Genomic DNA, 17,720 nt, shown 5'->3' with positions numbered 1-17,720 from the left:
GCCAAAGATGGAGAAGTTCTATACGGTCAACGAAAACAAGACCAGGAGCTGACTGTGGCTCAGATCAGGAACTCCTTATTACCAAATTCAGACTTAAATTGAAGAAAGTAGGAAAACCGCTAGACCATTCAGGTATGACCTCAATCACATCCCTTATGATTATACACTGGAAGTGAGAAATAGATTTAAGGGCCTAGATCGGATAGATAGAGTGCCTGATGAACTATGGAATGAGGTTCGTGACATTGTACAGGAGACAGGGATCAAGACCATCCCCATGGAAAAGAAATGCAAAAAAGGAAAATGGCTGTCTGGGGAGGGCTTACAAATAGCTGTGAAAAGAAGAGACATGAAAAGCAAAGGAGAAAAGGAAAGATATAAGCATCTGAATGCGGAGTTCCAAAGAAGAGCAAGAAGAGATAAGAAAGCCTTCTTCAGCGATCACTGCAAAGAAATAGAGGAAAACAACAGAATGAGAAAGACTAGAGATCTCTTCAAGAAAATTAGAGATACCAAGGGAACTTTTCATGCAAAAATGGGCTCGATAAAGGACAGAAATGGTCTGGACCTAACAGAAGCAGAAGATATTAAGAAGAGGTGGCAAGAATACACTGAAGAACTGTACAAAAAAGATCTTCATGACCCAGATAATCATGATGATGTGATCACTAATCTAGAGCCAGGCATCTTGGAAAGTGAAGTCAAGTGGGCCTTAGAAAGCATCACTACGAACAAAGCTAGTGGAGGTGATGGAATTCCAGTTGAGCTGTTTCAAATCCTGAGAGATGATGCTGTGAAAGTGCTGCACTCAATATGCCAGCAAATTTGGAAAACTCAGCAGTGGCCACAGGACTGGAAAAGAGTTTTCATTCCAATCCCAAAGAAAGGCAATGCCAAAGAATGCTCAAACTACCACACAATTGCACTCATCTCACATGCTAGTAAAGTAATGCTCAAAATTCTCCAAGCCAGGCTTCAGCAATACGTGAACCGTGAACTCCCTGATGTTCAAGCTGGTTTTAGAAAAGGCAGAGGAACCAGAGATCAAATTGTCGACATCTGCTGGATCATGGAAAAAGCAAGAGAGTTCCAGAAAAACATCTATTTCTGCTTTATTGACTATGCCAAAGCCTTTGACTGTGTGGATCACAATCAACTGTGGAAAATTCTGAAAGAGATGGAAATACAGACCACCTGACCTGCCTCTTGAGAAACCTATATGCAGGTCAGGAAGCAACAGTTAGAACTGGACATGGAACAACAGACTAGTTCCAAATAGGAAAAGGAGTACGTCAAGGCTGTATATTGTCACCCTGCTTATTTAACTTCTATGCAGAGTACATCATGAGAAATGCTGGACTGGAAGAAACGCAAGCTGGAACCAAGATTGCCGGGAGAAATATCAATCACCTCAGATACGCAGATGACACCACCCTTATGGCAGAAAGTGAAGAGGAACTAAAAAGCCTCTTGATGAAAGTGAAAGAGGAGAATGAAAAAGCTGGCTTAAAACTCAACATTCAGAAAACAAAGATCATGGCATCCGGTCCCATCACTTCATGGGAAATAGATGGGAAACAGTGGAAACAGTGGCAGACTTTATTGTTTTGGGCTCCAAAATCACTGCAGATGGTGACTGCAGCCAAGAAATTAAAAGATGCTTACTCCTTGAAGAAAAGTTATGACCAACCTAGATAGTATATTCAAAAGCAGAAACATTACTTTGCCGACTAAGGTCCGTCTAATCAAGGCTATAGTTTTTCCTGTGGTCATGTATGGATGTGAGAGTTGGACTGTGAAGAAGGCTGAGCGCCGAAGAATTGATGCTTTTGAACTGTGGTGTTGGAGAAGACTCTTGAGAGGCCCTTGGACTGCAAGGAGATGCAACCAGTCCATTCTGAAGGAGATCAACCCTGGGATTTCTTTGGAAGGAATGATGCTAAAGCTGAAACTCCAGTACTTTGGCCACCTCATGCGAAGAGTTGACTCATTGGAGAAGACTCTGATGCTGGGAGGGATTGAGGGCAGGAGGAGAAGGGGACGACAGAGGATGAGATGGCTGGATAGCATCACGGACTCGATGGGTGTGAGTCTGAGTGAACTCTGGGAGTTGGTGATGGACAGGGAGGCCTGGCGTGCTGTGATTCATGGGATCGCAAAGAGTCAGACACGACTGAGCGACTGAACTGAACTGAACTGTCTCCGCTGCAGAGATAAACCGGGATAGTGGGAAGCCTGGGCTGGGTGCCTGAGGAGGAGCCCGGAGCGCCGTCCAGAGGTGCCCTGTAGGCGCAGGCTCCTGGGGCTGGAGCCCAAGGGGCTTTTCTGACATGCCCACAGTGGATGCAGGGGCGCTTGTTCTTTTTCAAGGTGGGTAACAATTCCTTTAGGCAGACCCAGCTGGCAGCACTTCTAAAGCTTTATTCACCTTATTTTCAGTTATTGTATCTAACGTAATTATATTTTAACCCCACTCCAGTACTCTTGCCTGGGAAGTCCCATGGATGGAGGAGCCTGGTAGGCTGCGGTCCGTGGGGTCGCTAGGAGTGGGACAGGACTGAGCGACTTCATTTTCACTTTTCCTTTCATGCATTGGAATAGGAAATGGCAACCCACTCCAGTGTTCTTGCCTGGAGAATCCCAGGGACAGGGGAGCCTGGTAGGCTGCCGTCTATGGGGTCGCACAGAGTCGGACAGGACTGAAGCGACTCAGCAGTAGGAGCAGCAGCAGGGGTTTACATGTTCCTTTTCTAATTCAAATAGCATAGTCTTCTTATTTAGCACTTGAAGGACCTTATGGGGTTTTAGGTGGGCAGCGATTCCCTCCAGGAAACTTCCTTTTCTACCTCTGTTTTCATCTGGCTCCACTGTCCTCTTGGCCCAGCTCCAGGCAATGGACACATGTTCTCCTGGAGAAGGGAAGGGTGAACCCAGAAGCTTTACTGGGCATCTGTTCCTGGGCTGCTGGAGGCCTTGCACGTTCCCTGTGCCCGGTCTGTCTGCTGGCACGTGTCCTTCAGCTCCTGGCAGTCCCCTCTCACACTTGCCTGCTTATCTGCTGAGAAAGCTCAGGCAGTGTGGTCCCGTCCAGAAGGAGTTGGAGACTTGAGGGCATCGTTTCTCCTCTTCCAGTCCTCCTGGGGGTGGCCTGGGGCAAGTCTCTCGCCTCTTAAGGCGGGGGTCCCCCTAGTGTGGGATGGGAAGGGCCTGGGAGGATTGGGGGAACCCAAAACCCAGGGCAGAGATGCCCACTGAACCACCCAGACTCAGCCTGCAGGGGGCTGCATGTTGGGGACCCCCATGTCCTCCCGTGTGCTCAGCAGCTGGAGAGGTGGACTCAGATGGGAAGGTCCTCGTAGATAACAGCAGAAGCCATTCAGGAGAATTCTGAGAGGGGAATGCAGGAACTTCCCTGATGGTCCACTGGCTGAGACTTTGAGCTCCCAATGTAGGGGACAAGTTTCGATCCCAGGTCAGGGAACTAGATCCCACATGCCGCAACTAAGACTCAGCACAGCCAAATAAATAAATAAAATGCATTTTAAAAAAAGACGGGGTGGAGGGAAAATTCCCTGGCAGTCCAGGGGTTAGGACTCCATGCTTCCTCTGCAGGGGACATAGGTTGCATCTCTGGTCAGGGAACTAAGATCCTGCATGCCTCGTGGTATGGCCAGAATAACAGTTAAATACAAGAGGGGAGTGCAGCTTGAGTTCTGGGTCCCTTACTATTTGCATGGGCAGGGAGAGGAACTGGCCCCTCTGAGCCAGTCCTGGGAGTCAGGCTTGGAGTCTCAGGAATCTGGAGGGGGGTTCGTGCTGCTGTGGTGGGGTCGTGGGAGTAGCTTCAGGGGTCTGAGGCTGCGTGAATGGTGGGGGGTGTGGTTCTGCTTACCGAGGCCCTCACCCTGGGCCGCCTGTGCCAGGACTGGGCCCCAGGGAGGGCCCTGCTGTGGCCTCCTGTCCTGGAACGGGAGCCTTGTCTGCCTCTTGGTCACCCCCCGAAACCCCCAGATGGAGTGAAGCCCTGGATGTGAGGTTGGGCCTTGAGTGCCAACAGCAGGCTCAGGGCTCATCCACCTCAGAGGGCCTCTGGGGGCGTGTGGGGACCCCGGGAGCTCAGGATGCCCTCCGAGGACCTGCCAGGGGGCTCAGAGGTGTATCCTAGAGAAGAGAGTAGCATGGGGTGGGCCAAACGAGGAAGCAGGGTCAGCTCAGCGGAGAACTGTAGTCCTCGAAGTCTGCGGCGCCAATACCGGGGACATGATTAGAAGTGTAGACTCTCAGGAACCACTAAATCTGGCTTTCTGAATCCGAAGAGTCCAGTGGGGCCACCGGCTGGGAGGTATCGGGTCCTCCCTCCAGGCACACTTGGAGTCTGCTATCCCTGAGCTGAAGGGTAAGCTGATGATCCTTACACAGATGTTAAATGAATAAGTACCTATGACTGTATTTGTTTCATCAGTTTGTGAGGGGATCAGTTGTTCAGTTGCTAAGTTCTGACACCAAGTTGGACACTGAGTCGTATCCGACTATTTGTGACCCCTTGGACCGCAGCCCTCCCTTGGATGCCAGACTTCACTGTCTTCCTCTGTCTCCTGGAGTTTGCTCAGATTCACGTCCACTGAGTCAGTGATGTTATCTAACCATCAGTAAGATGTTACAAAATCAGTTCAGAGGAACAGCCAAGAGCAGACATGTGTAAGCAATCCGGAAGGCAGAATTGAATTTGCTAATAGATGCAAAGCTGGCTGCTTCCCTAGGGTAGGGGATCCAGTGTCCCTCCACCTCGTGAAATTCATTTGCATCTTTATGGATAAGAATCTTTGTTTTACTGTCAATTTTCTATGACTTACAGAGTTGTGGACTTGCTCGAAGGCCAGGAAAGATACAGACACTTATGGGTCCACTGATGTGCCAGAATATGCTGCGTTATCTCTTGAAAGGGCGTCTAGTGGCTCCCCCCTCCCTTCCTTCCTTCCCTCACCCTTCGCCCACCCCACTCACCCCCAGTTTGCCTGCTCGCCTACTTTCTGGCTGTAGATCTGCCCCTCTGAGCCTCTGGCTCCTTGTGTGTAAAATGGGCAGACATCCCCTGTCCTGGGGATTAACCCAGATTCTGGGAGAGCCTTTGGCGCAGGGCATCTGGCCCCTGGTGGGGCCCCCAAGCCTGTGGGATGAGTGGGTGGGCGGGCTGAGTGGAGGCAGCGGTCCCTGGGGTTGGCACAACCTCACACACACACACACACACACACACACACACACACACACACACACACTCACAAACTGTGCTGCACCTGCCAGTCTGCGGAGGAAGAGGGGTGAGGTCCCTGCCTCCCCACTGAAGAGGTGGCTACCTGTCAGCAGGACGTTTTGGGTAACACTTTGGCCCGATAGAGCTCGAGACTACACTGGGGAGCTGGAGAGAAGAGGTGCGGATGGGAGGGGCGGGTGTTACAGATGCGGCTGAGTTTTCCATGGTCAGAGGGAGAAAGGGGGAGGGGGTGGCGGAACGATGCTGTTAATAGGGCACTTTTGTCCCCAGGGCAGAGGCGTGAGCCCTGCCCAACTCACCCGGGGCCCCAGCAACGTCCACGCCTCCTGTCTTCTGCTCTGAACTCTCTTTGATCAGCGGAAACCGGGGACGAACTTGGGAGGCTGTGCTCAGGGCTAGAGTTCAGCGAACTGACTAACGTTGCTTCTGACTCACTCTTGGCCTTGGGCGAGCTTCTGCCCTTCTCTGAGCTGCCAGTTAAGCGGGCTGGGCCCAGACAGTCCAGCTTTAAAAATGTTGAAATCCACAGAAGCTTTTCTTGAAACAGTCTTTGGTAGAAATCCTGTATGTAGCAATGATACGATAAAAGCTTAAAAAATTTTTTTTATCATGTGGCGAAAATTTTCCTTTATGAAGATGGGAAAAATGCTATGGTGAACCAGTTGGGGCAGAGACGAGACACCCGCCCCGCCTGCCCCCCATCCCAAGTGCAAGAAAAGATGGGTGGGTCTTAAGTTCTGATGAACAAAAGCACCATGGGACTTAGACATGACCTTCTTTGGGCTCCCTGTGGTTCTGTGTGTATTTTGAACAAGACACCACTGTCCTTGGTTCCTGACCATCTCTTCAAGGCTTTTGGGTAGTAATGTATTAGTTCCCCTGGTTCCTGTAATAAATGAGCACAAACCAGGTGGATTGAAAACAACAAAAATTTATTCTCTCGCAGTTCTGGAAGCCTTAAGCCCGAAATCAAGGTGTCAAGAGGGCCATACTCGTTCCAAAAGTTTTAGGAAGGAATCCTCCGGGTCTCTTCCAGCTTCTGGTGATGGCTGGCCACCTTGGCTTGTGGCAGAAGGCCGCCAGTCCCTGCCTCCGTCTTCCCTCTGGGTGCCCATGTCCAGGCTTCCTTCTTTTTACTAGGACACCAGTCATGGTGGGTTAAGGACGCATCCCTGGGGGCTCAGACTGTAAAGACTCTGCCTGCCAATGCAGGAGGCCTGGGTTCGATCCCAGTGTCAGGAAGATCCCCTGGAGAAGGGAATGGCAACCCACTCCAGTGTTCCTGCCTGGAGAATCCCATGGACAGAGAAACCTGGCGGGCTACAGTCCATGGGGTCGCCGAGAGTAGGACACCACTGAGCAACTGACACTTTCACTTTACCAGTCGAGGAGGATATCATCATAACTTGATTAAGTCTGCAAAGACTATATTTCCAAATAAGACCATTACCATGTTCGCAGGTTCCCAGTGGAAGTGAATTTTGGAATGATGCCATGTGAAACAGTGAACAGTCTGGAAATACAGAGCCCCTTTGTCCTTCCAGAGTAAAGCCAGGCATACCCACTGCCCCCTCCAATCCCCAGGAAAGACTCAGCTTCCCTGAGGCTGGGGCTCCTCTCCTAGAACACCACCACGGAGCACGCAGGTGCCCTCTGGCCCTCTGCGGGGCTCGGAGCTTGGGGAACTGGCCCACGACGATGCCGACACTTGGCTCTTGCTGCTGCTGTGAGCCGTAGACCATCCTTTGCGCTCCAGGCGTTTTGTGTCTTTGCCAGCATCCGTGGAACCCTGGCAGCTCCCACTCGTGAGCTTGCAGGTAGGGCACATCTCCGAGTGTCCCAGGTCCTGACGGGGTGGCACCTCTGGCTGAGTGAATGACTCCATGTAACACAGAGGAGGGGAATGTGCAAACGCTGTGGTGAGAATCAAGGAGGAGAGCAGAGGATGCCCGGGTGCAGATCTGCCCAGGAGGGCCTGCGGGACCGGATGCCCAAGGAGGAACCCCGGTAGCTGAGCAGCGGGCAATGCAGAGGCCCTGCTGGGAGCCCCCCAAGTCTCAGGCAAGCTCTCACTCTCACTACTGCCCTGTGCGGGTAGGTGGGGTGGGGTGGGGACAAGGAGGGGAGATGGGAAGCCTGAGAAGGCACTGCAATTGTACTTCCGGGTGGGTGTGGGTATGGGGTGAACCCCCAAAGTCTGGAGGGCCCAGGAAGAGCTGGCCTCTGCTTACATGTGACCTGGCTTTGAGGAGCTGTTTTGCTACAAGGTGGGCCCAATAACTGTCCCCTCCCTCCACCTTTGGGACCTCCAGAGCTCCGTGATTTGGACCCAGTGGCTTCTGTCTGATCCCGATGTTTTGGGTTTTGAGCAAAAGAAATCTTCTGGGGGCAGGAATGATGGCTGCTGTGGCACCAGCCCTTGCCCCAAGCCTCCCACTCACTTCCTTACTAACCCAATATAGTTGTTGAGCCTGTCCCAGACCAGTTCAGTTCATCTCAGTCGCTCAGTCGTGTCCGACTCTTTATGACCCCATGAACTGCAGCACCCCAGGCCTCCCTGTCCATCACCAACTCCCAGAGTTCACCCAAACCCATGTCCATCGAGTTGGTGATGCCATCCAACCATCTCATCCTCTGTCGTCCCCTTCTCCTCCTGCCCTCAATCTTTCCCAGCATTGGGGTCTTTTCAAATGAGTCAGCTCTTTGCATCAGGTGGCCAAAGTATTGGAGTTTCAGCTTTAGCATCAGTTCTTCCAAGGAACACCCAGGACTGATCTCTTTTAGGATGGACTGGTTGGATCTCCTTGCAGTCCAAGGGACTCTCAAGAGTCTTCTCCAACACCACAGTTCAAAAGCATCAGTTCTTCGGCGCTCAGCCTTCTTCACAGTCCAACTCTCACATCCATACATGACCACTGGAAAAACCATAGCCTTGGCTAGACGGACCTTTGCTGGCAAAGTCATGTCTCTGCTTTTTAATATGCTGTCTAGGTTGGTCATAACTTTCCTTCCAAGGAGTAAGTGTCTTTTAATTTCATGGCTGCAATCACCATCTGCAGTGATTTTGGAGCCCAGAAAAATAAAGTCAGCCACTGTTCCACTGTTTCCCCATCTATTTCCCATGAAGTGAAGGGAGCAGATGCCATGATATTAGTTTTCCAAATGTTGAGCTTTAAGCCAACTTTTTCACTCTCCTCTTTCACTTTCATCAAGAGGCTCTTTAGTTCTTCTTCACTTTCTGCCATAAGAGTGATGTCATCTGCATTTCTGAGGTTATTGATATTTCTCCTGGAAATCTTGATTCCAGCTTGTGCTTCCTCCAGCCCAGCATTTCTCATGATGTACTCTGTATATAAGTTAAATAAGCAGGGTGACAATATACAGCCTTGATGTACTCCTTTTCCTATTTGGAAGCAGTCTGTTGTTCCATGTCCAGTTCTAACTGTTGCTTCCTGACCTGCATATAGGTTTCTCAAGAGGCAGGTCAGGTGGTCTGGGATTCCCATCTCTTTCAGAATTTTCCACAGTTGATTGTGATCCACACAGTCAAAGGCTTTGGCATAGCCAATAAAGCAGAAATAGATATTAAAAAAAAAAAGAAATAGATATATTTCTGGAACTCTCTTGCTTTTTCAATGATCCAGTAGATGTTGGCAATTTGATCTCTGGTTCCTCTGTCTTTTCTAAAATCAGCTTGAACATCTGGAAGTTATTGGGTGTGAAACAATTTGACAGACATTTAATGCGGAAGATGAAAAACCAATGCCAGGAGGGGGCATGGCTAAGTGCAAAGAGCCAGGGCCTCACAGTGGAAGCTGTGGGTTCTAATTCTGCCTCGGTTGCCTCATCTTTGAAATGGGAATGAAATGAGTACCTGGCTCACGTCCAGGTCAGCAAGATATAGACGGTGGCCCCTCAGGGGCCTTCCACTCATAGGATGGTGGTGAGGAGGACATCAGTTAATCAAGGTAAAGCAGCTTGTGCTCAAGCCTCCCATCCCCTGTGACCCTCAAGACCTGAAGGTCAATCCCCTTCACCCCATCCCCCTGCCCCAGGCAGCAGGGCACATGGGGACAAGCAGACAGTGTCTAGCTCCCAGAGGAGACACGGGAGAAGGTGAGCCCATCATTGGGAAGGGGGTGTCTGTGCCCAGGGCTTCTGCCAAGCCCTGCTCCCTGAGGGCCCAGGACCACATCCCCGGGCGCTGGGAGGGGGTAGGGATGGGTGATGGAGCCAGGAGACCCTGGCTGTGGGCTTCTCAGGGTTGAGATGACAGCACCTGGATCTGGGGGGCTGACCTGAGGTCTCTGGGATGCTGTGTCTGGGCTTTCTCTGAGCCAGCGCTTGAACCTGGCCCCTCGGCAGTGAAAGGGCAGAGTTCGAACCACTGGACCGCCAGGGAAGTTGTTTTCTTTAAAAGCTGGCCTTGGTATTTCTGTGGGGGGGGGGTCATCAATTTGCATCCTGCGTCCCATCTCTGCTTAGAAATCTTCCTCTCGTCCTCCAGGACTGGCCACTTCGGGGAGGTGCCCGCAGCCTCTGTGTCCACCAGCTGTCACCTCGTCGTGGCCACTGGGTTGAAGCAGGTCAAGAAGGGGGCAGAGACTGACCAGTGAGGCCTGTCAGGCCCCTGGAGCAGGGTCCACGCCCTGGCTTCCGTGGCGGGTGGGCTGCGGAGGTGACCGCGGCCCCCAGCCCTGCCAGCTTCCCACAGCTGCTTCCTTCCCGGGCGCCTACAGGAACCCCGCCCTCCCGGCTGCCCCCAGGACAGGTGTGGACGCGCCCCTCTGGCTGACCCTGCCCCAGGGGCTCAGGGCCTTTGTGGAGCGCCCTGAGGGAAGCCTGGAAGCAGAAACAGCCCGCCTCCCTGTCCCCAGCTCACAGAGTTCTCACTGTGCGACTCTCCCAGCGCAGTTTGTAATCTATAGTAAGCGCTCAGGAAACAGATTTTCTGAATGTGATGACCTGGTCGGGGCCCCTGTCTCTTCCAGAGCCTGATGGTCGCCTGGCGAGAGGTCACTTTGTCTGACATTTTTCTACATCCCCAGCCCCAGGCCAGCCCCAGTGCTGAGGACATGAGGCAAACAGGGCCAGTGGGTGAGCAGATGAGTGGCTGGGGCCTCTCGGAGATGGGCCCCCGGCTCTGCTGGGGGCTGGGGGATCTCTCGGCCTCCTGGAACTGGCTGCGGGGCTCCGGCCCTGGCCTCCTTCCATCTGGAAGCAGAGCTGGGTATCCCCTAGTGGGAGGCCCTGGGCCTCCGAAGTGGGGAGAGGTTCTGAGACCCATAGATCCTGACAAACCCCATCTGTCCTCAGCCTCCAAGCCACGTGGCTGCTGGATGGGACATGTAATTTAAAAAAGGTTTCTCTTGTTAAGTGGAAACTTCTGCCTGGCACAGAGAAATAAATGATGTTAATGAAGTCCAGGAGCCCAGTGCGTTTGATCTGCTGCTGTTCTGGGAGGAGGCAGGAGGGGCTTTAGACCAGGGAACAGCGCATCCCCCCAAAGGCGGGCCTGCAGGGCGCCAGGCTGTGAGAGGCAATGACGCGGTGGCCAGTCAGGGCCGTGTCCTCCGTGGTCCTCCCAGTGCCCTCGTTTATGGTTTAGGAAGCCAGAGCTATAGATCTGGCTCTGTGGACTTCTTAGAACAGGCAGCACCCACCCGCAGGCCCCTAGGCACCCCGACACTGACCCCACAGGCCAGGAGGAGACGGTGCCCAGGGTGCCGGTGTCGTGGGCAGAGAAACACACGCTCATCCTCCTGGGCTGTCTGAGGAATGGCTCTCAGGCCGGGGGACCTCCTTCCTGTTTCGAGTCGACAGCATCACAGGTGATAACACGTGTGTGTGTGAGGGATGCTGACAGGGGAAGTGTGGTACTTCTGGGGAGAATGTTCTTGTTGTTTAGTTGCTAGGTCATGTCCGGCGCTTTGTGACCCCAGGGACTGCAGCACGCCAGGCTTTTCTGTCCACCACCATCTCCTGGAGCTCACCCATGTTCAGGCCCACTGAATCAGGGATGCTACCCAGCCATGTCATCCTCTGCCGCCCCCTTCTCCTTTTGCCTTCAATCTTTCCCAGCATCAGGGTCTCTTCCAAAGAGTCAGCTCTTCGCATCAGGTGACCCAAGTACTGGAGCTTCAGCTTCCGCATCAGTCCTTCCAGGAGTATTCAGGAGAGAGTGTAAGCGGCTACAGTCTTGTTGGAGGCCTGTTTTGTTGTCTGTTTCAGGGAGTGAGCTGACTCAGTAATTCCACTTCTGGAAACCCACGCTAAGGAAATATTCTGAAACTTAGGAAAAGCTTCACCCTGTTCATCAGAGGAGAAGACAGGCGCCATGTCAAAGCCCAGCAAAATGAATCATGAGGTGACTACACATCCCTTCTCTGGAATATGACGCATCCACTAGAATCTGGTTTGCAGTGTTTAAAGACACGGAAAAGTGCTTATGCGATCATAGTAAATTAAAACCCACTCAGATTCAAAATATTGTATGGGACGTCACTGAGGGTGCGCAAGCAATGCAGAGATGGAGAGAAGACCTCAGCGCAGCATGTCCTGTTGCTCTCCGTGGTGGGCTTTGGGTCCTGACAATGTGGGAAGTTTCTGTTCTTGCTAGTTTTCCAACTTAGCATGTTCCCATCGTCTGGTAAGTAATGTGTATTATTTTTGGACTTCCTTAGTGGAGAAGGCAATGGCAATCCACTCCAGTACTCTTGCCTGGAAAATCCCATGGACGGGGGAGCCTGGTGGGCTGCCGTCCATGGGGTCGCACAGAGTCGGACACGACTGAAGTGACTTAGCAGCAGCAGCAGCAGTAGTCCAGTGGTTAAGAATCTGTACTTTCCCTGCAGGGGGCGCTAGTTTGGTTCTTGGTCAGGGAACTAAGATTCCGCGTGCCCTGTGTTGCGTGCATGCGTCTGCATGCTTTGTGACAAAAAAAAAAAAAGAAAAAGAGAGAGAGAGAGAGAGAGAGAGAGAGAGAGAGAGAGCGCGAAATGGGTATTACTTTGATTGTGGGAGACCACATACGTGCAGTTACTCAGTGGACCAGGGGCAGTGACACCGCTGATTAAGGAAGCACCTGTTTTGCGTCCTATCCAAAGTAACTATGAAGCAGGCTGCCTACCGTGGTCTCTCGGCAAAGCGCCGCACTCCAGATGGAGAGCCTCGTTCACAGCGAAACATCTGAGAACTATCTCCCCGTCGCTCACGTGCTCAGTATCTGCTGCTGTCTCTGGCACTCCAAGACTGCTTCCCATTCTTCTCCCTACATCTCCCACCCCCTGGTCCAAGCCCCTTCTGGGCTCCCCTCGCTGGGTCTGCTCAGCTCAAATCGAGCCAACCTCTCCAGCTTCTGTCTCTGTCTGCCCATTTCACAGATTCTGCTGCTGAAAGAAGCTCGGAGATCTGGGTGGAGGAGATGAGCAGTTTGCAAACAATTGTAATAGCTGTGTGTATTTTGCCCTGACACCCTGGCCACAAGGAATCATTAAAAAAAAAAAAACAAAATTAAGATAACACTCTGATCCCTTCAGAGCCAGCCTTTACAGCAGGTATCTTCTGGGGCCCTCGTCTCAGGTCCGATGCTCAGACCTACCAGGGTTTGCCCCTGCTTTGATCTCAGCCCTTCCTTTCCTCACTCCTCCAGGTTTCCAGCATGTGTTATTCTTTCTGCCCTCTCTCCCCGCTACGCCCCCGCTCCCCTTAGCTAGATGCGTCCATTTTTCCTTCTGGGTTTCAGACGAAAAAACACCTCCTGTAGGAAGCCCTCCCCGTCCCTCCCCATGGAGGCATCAGCTGAGGCATCGTCCTCATGGAGGTATCAGCTACATTTCCCTCCAGGCCTCTTGGTGAGAAGGAAGCGACTTTCGTTTAACTAAGCCCCTCAGCCATGGGCTTACTCTCCAGGCCGCCAGGGGATCCAAGCCCATGGCACGTTTGGTTGTTGTTTGGCCCTTCCATGTGGGGCGAGGTGCCAGGCGCATGGTAGGCGTTCAGAAAACATCTTCAGGAGGGCCCCTGGGAACACTCTGAAAATAAGCTTGCAGCCACTGACGGATGGATGAGGAGGCGCCCGACAGTGGTGATTCAAGCAGGGTGCCCTTTGAGGGGTCCTTGGTTCTTGTAGATGAGGGAGTGGCAGTCCTGGTTAAGGGATCCCAGCTCCAGAGGGAGCCACTCAGCTTGCAGGACCTCAGTTTGCCTTTCTGTGAAATGGGCACGATGACCCCTGCTCCGTACATCTTCCTCCCATATGTCTCCTTTACGCTCACACCACCGATACACTCTTATTGCTCCTGACTGTGCGTGGGTGTGTGTGGCGGGCTTTCCCCACACCAGGCAATTCTGTGACACCTACTGGGCATGCTATAGTTTGACTCGATTCTGACACTACGTGGAGATGGCATTAGACCCCACAGGTAAAGGGCTCAGCCCCATGAGACTGCTCCTCACCTTCAGAGGCTGATTACCAGTAGGCAGTCCCCAGGTTACAGCCCACAGCATGTGTCTGACTTGGCTGCAAATCTACCAATCAGAGGCTGCTGTGACCTCCTCCCCCTTGGATTTCACTGTCTGCTAGAACAGCTCCCAGAGCTCAGGGGAACACAGTGACCAGGTCATGAACGGGTATGGTAGAGGATACAGATGGACAGGCAGGTGAAGAGATACGCAGGGCGGGGTCTGTGAGCTTCTGTCCCCTTGGAGTTGGGGTGCATCACACCTTTGGTACCTGGATGTGTTTGCCCACCTGGAAGCTCCTCAGACTCCCCACTGTCGAAATTTTCTGGGGGCTTCCACAAGTGAGTGTTAGCAAGGATGAACTTCACTGGCCACACCATGCAGCCTGAGGGATCTTAGTTCCCCGAACAGGGATCCAACCTTTACTGGGGCCTGAGTCTTAACCACTGGGCTGCCAGCGGAGCCCCTGCCGTACTGTCTTGATACCCACAGCTTTGTTGTAAGCTTTGAAACCAGGAAATGGGGATCTTCTGACTTTGCTCTTCTTTTTCTCAATTTTTTGGCTTTTCAGGGTCCCTTGCTTTTTCATATGAATTTTGGGATCAATTTCTGCAAAACAGCCAGTTAGGGCCTGGAGAAGGTGGAGGTCCTTTATCTGGCGGGCAGTGGAAACCCACAGGGGAGTTCTGAGCTAGTGAGTGCCAAGGGGCAGCTTGGGTTTTGGGAAGACTGACCTCAGTGTGGGGAGGAGGGATTTGAGGGGATGGGTTAGATCCGAGAAGATGCAGGCAGAGCCGACAGGGAGTGGGGTGGGCTGAGGAGGGGAAGGGGGTTGCCTCTCCAGCAGAGCCAGCCCTGCCCCTGGCTTCCTGGCCTCCTGCTCTTCTCAGTACGGGCTCTTGGTGGGCGGGGGGCATGGGGAGGGGACTGGGCTGGGCGCTGGGACCCCTGGATTCAACTCTGCCCCTGTCTCTGCCCCACCATGGCCTGTCATGAACAATTTCCCAGGCCCCACCCTCCCCCATCTTTAAACAGAGTCACCAGTAGAACTGGAATGGCCTTGGGGACCCGTGAAGGCCCATACTCCATCCTGCAGATGGAAAGACTGAGGCCTCACGCGGTTCACGCCCACAAGCTTCCTTGCAGCTTTGGCTCTCTCTGGTTGGCCACTGAGCCCTTTCCCTGGGCCTTGAGAACAAACTATTTGCGAGCACACGGCTCATCAGACAGAGAGCTAAGGCACTGGTACCATGCCAGACGCTTGCCCGGGAAGATAAAATTGCCAAGCACCTTATTGTTCCAGGAACTTCCTGAAAACCCATTTATCTGAACTCTGGGCAAATTCCTCATCCTGAAGTGGCTGCTGGCTCCCCAGGAAGTGCTCAGAAAGCTGCCCCCCTTGCTGCGTCTGCCTGTCTAGGATGGCAGGTATGGGAGCCGCACCCAGCCAGTCTCTACTCGAGCCTAGACCCCAACCTTGAGAAGACCTGCCTTGACCTCCCCTTTCCAAGACGCTCCTGAGACTCCGTCTGGGGTGTTCCTGCTCACGATGCAGACATTGCTGCATGGATAGGTCATTGGGGGGCCCCGAGTATGGGATGGGGACCCTCACACACTCTTGGACCCCAGAAAGAGCTGGATGGCATCACCGACTCAGTGGACATGAGTTTGAGCGAACTCCGGGAGTTGGTGATGGACAGGGAGGCCTGGCGTGCTGCGGTTCATGGGGTCGCACAGAGTCAGACACGACGAGCACCTGAACAGAACTGAACTGTGTCTTCTTTATGGCACGCCTCAGTCTGACTTTTAAAATACTTTAAATTAGTAGATTTAAAATAAAATAAAATAAAAAATTTTATTTTTTATTTTATGTTATATTTTTTGGAGGCCGGGCCATGTGACTTGTGGGACTTCAGCTTCCTGAGTGAGGATTGACCCCAGCCTTCTCTGTGAGAGTGTGGAGTCCTAACTGTTGATCGCCTGGGAATCCCCAGATTTTACGTCTTAGAGCAGTTTTGGGTTCGCAGCAAAACTGAGTGGGAAGAGATTTCCTGTACCCTCGCTGCCCCACACGTGCACAGCCTCCCCCATTACCAACACCACACCAGGTGGGGCGTTTGCTGGTCAGTAAGCCTGCACTGACATGTCACCATCACCTGGAGCCCACAGTTGACGCCAGGCTTCACGCTTGGTGTGGGACATCCTACGGATTTGGACGAATGTCTAATGACATGTGGCGCTTCCCTGGTGGCTCAGCGGTAAAGAATCCACCTGCCATGCCTGAGCCACAGGAGACACTGGTCGGGAAGATCCCCTGGAGGAGGGCATGGCAACCCGCTCCAATATTCTTGCCTGGGAAATCCCGTGGAGAGAGGAGCCTGGTGAGACAGCCCATAGTGTTGCAAAGAGTCGGACACGACTGAAGCGACTTAGCAGGCACATATAATGACGTGAACCCACCATTGCGCCGCTATACTGGGTGTCGTCACTGTCCTGAAAATCCTCTGTGCTCCCCCATGCTTCCCTCGAAACCACTGGTCTTTGCTGACTCCGTGGTTTGGCCTTCCCCAGAATGTCATAGGGTTGGCATCACAAAGTACGAAGCCTTTTCAGACTGGCTTCTTTCACTTGGTATGATGCATAAGGCTTCTCCATGTCTTTTCATGGTGTGATAGCTCATTTCTTTTTATTACTGAGCCATCGCCCGTTGTCTGGATGCACCAGTTTATTTACCCATCCGCCAGCTGAGGGACGCCCCGGGTGCCTCCAGTCGGTCTGCCTTTCAGTACAGATCGTCAGGCAGCAGCCTTTCCTCCTCCAGGAGGCTCCGGAAAAGAGCCGGATCTGTCTCTATAGCCCTGGGCCTTCTTCAGCCCGTGTCCTTGGAGGTGACAAGGGAGTGGACCCAGAGTCAGCCTTCCTATGTGGACCCTAAAAGCTCTCAGCAGGATGGGGAGCCCAGAGCGGAGCTCACAGGAAGGGATGTCTCTGAGGGTGGCTGGCACAAGGCAGGTAAAGGAGGTGACCACTCGGGTGCCACCACTGGGCAAGTGCCAACAGGACCCCTCTCCCAGGGAAGCTGGTGGCTCTGCCTTGGGCGCCTGGCCTGCAGGGTTGGGGTGTAGCAGAGGCGGGGATCACAGAGCCTCGCTGGGTGGAGGTGATGGTGCAGGGGGAGAAGACCGCCCCAGCAGAGGGACAGCCCATGTGAAGGCCTGGGGAGGGACCCAGCACAGCTCAGACGGTCTGCAGCAGGGGGCCAGGGTAGGGTGAAGGAACGGGAGCACCCAGGGGTTTCGGAGCCCAGAGAAGGGTTTAGGCTCTACCCCAGGACAGGGGAAGGGATCACAGGGTGTTTAAGCTGGAAGCACAGATTCTTTTCTGTGGTTTAAAATTCAGGTTGGAGTTGGAGACGCCCTGACCTTGAGTGGGGCTCTGGGAGGCAAGAGGAGGCAGACAGGAGAGGGGTTCAGGGGCGGCTCCCACAGTTACGGGGGCTCAGCGCCTTCTCCAGGGTGGACCCGTGGATTACAGAAGCTGGTCTCTGGTGCTCCCTGGCACCCCGCCAGCACCTGTGCCTTGAAGGGGGTGTTGGCTTGGGTGTCACTGGGGACAGAGGATGCCGTGGCCCTGCTCGCCCCCAGCAGGCTGCACTGCCAACTACTGTGCGTAGCCAGACAGAGCTTGCCTTTGACACTGAGCCTCACTCAAGCACAGGCTTCCCAGGTGCTTCAGTGGTAAGGAATCCACCTGCCAACGCAGGAGGCGTGGGTTTGATCCCTGGGTCGGGAAGATCCCCCTGGAGAAAGAAATGGCAACCCACTCCAGTATTCTTGCCTGGGAAATCCATGTACAGAGGAGCCGGGCGGGCAATAGCCCACAAGATTGCAAAGAGTTGGACACGACTAAGCAACTGAGCACACACACACTCACTCAGTCAAGCACTCTGTAATAGTGTCTTTAATCCTCGAGGTCAGCCTAAGAG

General features: G+C 53.1%; 1 long non-coding RNA gene across 2 annotated transcripts; it reads left to right on the top strand.

The window, feature by feature from the left end:
- The first annotated feature begins 1,230 nt into the window (after positions 1-1,230).
- Positions 1,231-15,600, top strand: LOC121819241 (uncharacterized). 2 transcript variants are annotated; one of them, XR_006059501.2, is made up of 3 exons: positions 1,240-2,370; positions 11,504-11,921; positions 12,655-15,600. It is a non-coding gene; the product is annotated as an uncharacterized LOC121819241 (long non-coding RNA). The 2 variants fall into 2 exon arrangements; XR_006059500.2 differs by having other exon boundaries at positions 1,231-2,370; positions 11,504-15,600.
- The last annotated feature ends 2,120 nt before the right edge of the window (positions 15,601-17,720 follow it).

The sequence above is a fragment of the Ovis aries genome, chromosome 3 (genome assembly GCF_016772045.2).
Source record: "Ovis aries strain OAR_USU_Benz2616 breed Rambouillet chromosome 3, ARS-UI_Ramb_v3.0, whole genome shotgun sequence".
Classification (NCBI taxonomy): Eukaryota; Metazoa; Chordata; class Mammalia; order Artiodactyla; family Bovidae; genus Ovis; species Ovis aries.
This window is presented reverse-complemented; position numbering and strand designations above follow the sequence as displayed.